The sequence below is a fragment of the Pyxicephalus adspersus genome, chromosome 6, assembly GCF_032062135.1.
Source record: "Pyxicephalus adspersus chromosome 6, UCB_Pads_2.0, whole genome shotgun sequence".
Taxonomy (NCBI): Eukaryota; Metazoa; Chordata; class Amphibia; order Anura; family Pyxicephalidae; genus Pyxicephalus; species Pyxicephalus adspersus.
Genome location: NC_092863.1, coordinates 64,985,262 through 64,991,181, shown reverse-complemented (window position 1 = coordinate 64,991,181; position 5,920 = coordinate 64,985,262). Strand labels below are relative to the sequence as shown.

At 41.7% G+C, this 5,920-nt stretch overlaps 1 long non-coding RNA gene across 1 annotated transcript; it reads left to right on the top strand.

Moving 5' to 3' along the window:
• Window positions 1-162: 162 nt before the first annotated feature.
• LOC140332567 (uncharacterized) lies at window positions 163-4,164 on the top strand. The gene is made up of 3 exons (XR_011921174.1): window positions 163-1,158; window positions 1,314-1,521; window positions 3,626-4,164. It is a non-coding gene; the product is annotated as an uncharacterized lncRNA (long non-coding RNA).
• Window positions 4,165-5,920: the final 1,756 nt, after the last annotated feature.

Below are 5,920 nucleotides of genomic sequence, written 5' to 3'. Positions count from 1 at the left end.
TGTTAGTCACTAGCAGGACTGTCAGCAGCCAATGAAAAGCGAAAGGCGTGGTAGCAGAGTGAACCGCGGATATGCGCATGCGTACTGCGCCCAGCGTTTGGTTGAGAAGACAATAGCGTCGAATGGCTGGGCGGAGGAGGACCGACAATGGTGTGGGTGGTACGCGGGTGACGTGCCGGAGAGGCCGGCTGACAATAGCTCTGGAATGTTTGGGCTGGTTGTGTTAGTCGTTCCTAGACGAATAGAATGTTCTATGTGCTAGGCGTGCAAGCTAATTCACCTCACAGCCGGTGTATACAGGAAACACTGCACACTGTGCTGGGGTTAAGTGTGACACAACTACCTATTAAGGAAATTCATGGTGATCCTTCGCTGGTTATATAAACTCAGACTTACATAAACCCTGGGAAATAATAACTCCTTGTCTGCCATTATAGGTAACTCAGAGCTTGTCAGGCTTGCTGATACATGGTGATAATAAAATAAAAATAATCTGATCATAAATACAAAAAGAAACCATGGATTTACCTCGCCGCTGACGTTCCATGTGACATTTCCTTGGAAACTCATTTCTTGTAGTGTCTGTCTCTTGCGTCTGGCTTTGTGGATTCCCCCGCCAACCCCCCGAGGCACTGCTGCATCCTGTAGTGCCGGGAGGAACAACTGAACGTTATAGGGCCACAGGAGATTGGCATTCCCAGAAAATCTTTATGTCAGGGATTCCTCTAACTGGTGCGGTGATCAGCGGCACAGGTGGTGGTATTTTGTTTCTTTTTTGTAGGGAATCTGATCATCAGTGCAATCATGTTTGTAGTTTTAGAATAAATGGCCCAGCAGCACATTACACATCACAATATGTTGTAGTAATGCACACAGTAACATGCCTAGTGATGTAAATTCATCTTTAGATGATATATTTATTTCTTTCCTAGCTTCCATAGTGCACAGGATGTCATTTTAAGGCAGAAATAAACCCTGGGGATACTCAGCTATCTCCCTTCTTCTCTTCCGCATTCTGATCTTTAGCCATTGTGATTGGTTGGGCCAAGATGACGTAGCTTCTGTATGTCTGCACTCATTCCTGGCACCCCTAAGGAACGCTGGGATTGCCGGGTATGCCTGCCAACCAATTGTGACAGATGGGCAGTGATCACACAGGTAATAATACTGATTATAGAAGAAACATTTCCTGTCCTTTTCTGCAATATGCACCTGTCTGATGCCAAATTTTGGAATGGAAAGTTAGTCATCAGTGGCTTTCCTATAATGCAAAAAAAAAGCGCTCAATCTTACTCAATTTTTTACACTTTTAGGAAGACCCGTCACCCAAATAAGTGCCTGCATAGATTAGTGATGTGAGAAGAACCTGAAAACAAGAAGGTGGTCTCGCTGGATGCTACAATGAGTGCAAGAAAAAAAGAGGAAAGCTGAGTCGTCTTGGTTTGTGGATGGATCAAGGGCTTGTAAAGGTTAATTTTTTTCCCCACTAAAGTTCCACTTGAAATGCAAGCCAAGCAAAAGGTTAGCCATCCACCGGTATTTTTTGTTTACAATTTAATTCAACGTTTTAGCACACTCAGAACTCCTGTATACTAGAACACATGCATTACCACACATATTACACTTGAGCTACTGTGTATTGTGAACATTCATTGCATTTTGGATGTCCCAAATATCACTACACATTTCTTCTTTTTTTAATTTATTCCAGGTATCATTTGGAGTGAGTTCAGGCCATCAGCATATGACAATTTAGGCTTTGCAGTTTTTGTAAGCCTATCATTCCCTTAACCATGGCTTGCCAATTGACATTGGGGCAGCGTTGCAAAATTGCTGCTTGGCAAGAAGTTTTCAGTACCCAACTGCAGTTTAGTGCAAGTTTGAGAAGCTCCAACACATAACACAATTTACGCCATACATGGCAAGTTTATCAAAACAGGACACAACTGTGGAATTTGAGGAAAAAACCCAGCAAAAATTCTTTTTTTTTGTGGGACTATATCAGAAGCAAGGTGTACGCTGTTGCACCTCAAGATAGATATGTATATGTATATAGAGGTATATATATATATATATATATATATATATGCATAGGTATGTGTGCATCCCAATAGTTAAGCTGCGTACACACCTGCAATTTTTCTCGTTGGAAAGGATCTTTCACGATCCTTTCCAACGAGAAAAGACTGCACGATGCATGAACGATGCTGTACATACAGCACCGTTCATGCTCTATGGAGAGGGGAGGGGGAGAGCGACGGAGCGGCACCCTGCTGCGCACTCTCCCCTTCCCTTTCATTAGGATCGGTCGTCGTCCATCGTCCATGGATCCGCCAGGACGGTCGTCGGACGATGGACGACGACCGACTGTACACACGGCAGAGAAAAATTTGCCGTGTGTACGCAGCTTTAGACTGTATCTAGGTAGCATGACACAATACAGGAATACAGTACAGGAATGTTGTGTTTAAACATGAAACCTGTGTTATCTTGATCTGGCCATAGGGCCCTCCTAGGGGGTCTCCAAGTGTAGGACTTCACAGAAGTAACAAACAGGTGATACAACAGCTGCCCGGAGACAAGACCTATTTTCCCATAACAAACAGATCACCAATATGGCCTTCAAGGGACAATACATCCATCTACCTGAGTAAACAGAAGATGGAGGCATAATTGAACAGATGGACTGGGGGGATGAACCAGCTGAACATTTATAGACCCCTAAACATAGATTCCAGCTGGGAATTCATATAGCAAATTTAGTTGGGAGGTCCATCAAACTACATTAACCAATCCCAATCTAGTGGGGTGTGTGTCAACCGATGGTCATCGTACAGAACACAGCCACTAACCAATCCAAGAGCCCCATTTTGGAATATTTATTGAATATCTATATGTATTGATAGAGGATATAATTTCCATATTTATGCAGATAAATATTCCTAAACTAACAACGCCACTAAGCCCCGTAACCTGTCACAACTTGAGGAATAAATCCGCACAGATTGCAGTGAGGTAAGGGAAGAGATGCTGCAAAACGTCAGAGAGGTGGCTCAAAGTTGTTGAAAATGGAGGCGCTCATGTGGAGGTATACAACTGGTCTTCAAGGTGTTTGAACAAGACGGCAAGCCTAGCAAGTAAGACAGCAATGACTTATTTGTTGATGCTAAAAATATGGATAAACTGCGTTTCTTGTGTGAATTTTAGGAATTCAATAAAAGTGTATAGTGACTTTTGGGACACCCTGTATATATGATAATATAGTGACAAAGTGTTTCCAAAGCCTTCTGGGGAAAGTGCTGGATGGGGTGTATGTAACACCCATTAAAGGTATTATATGAATTAGGGCTCCAGGAAATGTTTGTATTAGCTGGCTTTTAAGCTGGGTATATGGAAAGCTGGAATATTCAGGTCCTGGAGCTTGATCAGGGAAAAGAATTTCCCTGTTTTGATGTTGTTGAAATTTCTGCAATAAATATAAAGGCCGGAGCCTGCATTGAAATTTACGTAGAAGCCTGCTGTCTCATGTTTTGACTAACTTTAGTGATATTCTGACACCCCATTGCTACAGGCGATCCCGGACACTCTCACTCTCTCTCTCTCTCTCTCTCTCTCTCTCTTTTAGTGCACCCCAAAAAATTGAAGCCATAAAACACAACATAAATGGCTTTGTTCAAGCATTAGTGCAATAGCCAAGGCTGCCCAAAGCTGCTGGTGTGAACGAGCTCCAAATAAGGGCACCTTTGCTGGGTCAGCTTGGTGTCCTCATTATCTGTTTGGACAGTGTGCAAAGAGCAACAAACTGATAAAGTAATTTGGCCTTCTTCCAGAAATGCACTTCCAGCATGTGAATATGTAATCACAAAAGCATCCATAAAGAATTGTGAAATGCTGAATGTCCTTAAAACAAGGTTACGGTATATTTGATTTTCACTGGGAACCATGGCAAAATATCATTGGAAACGTGGACACTACAAAGGGCAGCAGATACAGGGCAAAGTTTATAAGTGTAGTGTAAGTCACAAAATTACAAATTTTTAACACGTTATTTGTACCTTGTACCTTGCTCAGTGTGTTTATGTCAAAGACCCCAAAATACATCCTATAGTAAAAGACTGTGAGTACTTACCTTATCAGAGGGTCGGTAGTTGGAAATTCTCTGCCTCCCTAGTGCTGCAAACTCCAGCAAAACCCTTTAGAATTTAATACTAATAGAAGTGTAAATGCCTGTGTTTCCTAGCTCACTCTGTGGTTTCATTCATCTATCCCCACATTACTATAGGACACAGTGGTTACATGAATGTCAGCAGAAGTATCCAATAAGCCCTGTGGGGGATGTAGGACAAGGAGGCTGCACTCAGTAACATGGGCAGCAAAAATAGGTAAGTTATTGACATTTCTTTTTCATAGCCTTATGTTTTAATTCAACAGTGGGTCACTTCAAAGAAAATGGGTCGCCTTGGCCCACAAACCACTCATTAATTTACCCAACATTAATGCATTTTGGAAACTCATATTGGTAGTAAATGTTAACCTGTATAAATTAATTTTCTTTTTCACATACTCATCCAAATTTGCAGGACTTTTATCAGCTAAGCATTCGACAAACCGATGGAGCAGGTGTCATCACCTTTTTTCTTCAATGGCCAGAGAATGAAGCTTACTTTCAATCATGGCAGTTACCCACCCATATTCCTGCACTTGCACAGTGATGCACAGCACGTTTGTATGTTACAGTGTATATACATTTTATATGCACATGGACAATAAGGTCACCTGCATTACTGGGCAGCTGTATCTCTGATATTGCTACTGAGGTGAAACCAGTAGAGATCTGTTTGCAGGGAATCTCTAGATTTCCCTGATGGTTGTTTGTAATTTCTGTTTTGGGGCTGGTTTTACTGGGAATCTGCAAGAATGGGGTGGGGGTGGATCCTCAATTTCAGTTTCCATGTTTTTTGGAGGCCCATACTTATTTAGCACACCTGGTGCTAAGCAGCAGTTGCTGTGTCTGAGCCATTTTATCTGAGTTTTGGCCTGAGTTGAGAGAAGAACTGGTATTGAAGCAGGCCTGAACATCGGTTTGCCATTTTTTGGCTTAATAAATATGGGCATAACCCCTTAAGAAATGCTGTCACCTGGAGTAACCTCATTGCCAGCCTGCCATTTAAAGGTAATCCTCCACAATATTATTGTAGTATGGATTAGGTAGAGAACCTTTTCTTTGGATAAGGATGTTTAGTCTTCTGTCTGGAGATTTGCAATTAAAAAGACTTTTCTGCCTAGACATAGGGACTCTTCTCTACTTGGCATATTAAAAGAGATCTTTAATGACTGTTATCATGGTCAGGCCAGGGCCTTATCTGTGCAAATCAATAAGAGTCTTACATGTTATTGTTAGGAGAACTGTCCATAAATAAATTAACGTGCAGGAAGGATGCAACTCTTTATTTCTGTTGCTATGAAATCTGTGGGAAAAGGAGGATCACCTAAGGGTATAGTATGTTGAAAAAGGCATTGGACCAGGGAGGACTTTTGGTTAGGCAAAAGGAGTCATTGATCATACGTATAAGGCATGTGGCAGCAAAGGAGGAGGGACACAGAAAAAGACAATGGACCACAGAGTGGAATGTTACTATTGAACTAAAATTAATATTGTTAGCTGTGAAAAGGAAATGGAGATGTCCTGTGACTGGTTATGGACAAATAAAGGTATGCCTATAATCCTGCTATAGAGAAAATCATGCACTTTTTTTTACATTTGGCTATGGCCCACATCCCAAATTTCTACTCTAAGCTGTAAAAAAGGCACCTCAAAAGAAAAAAAAATGTAAATATACTTACCCCACCGTGTTTGTCTGTGGTTCATAGGCAAGGATGATGTCACTGTCCTTCAGGAAGATTTTCTGTGGGACAGCTG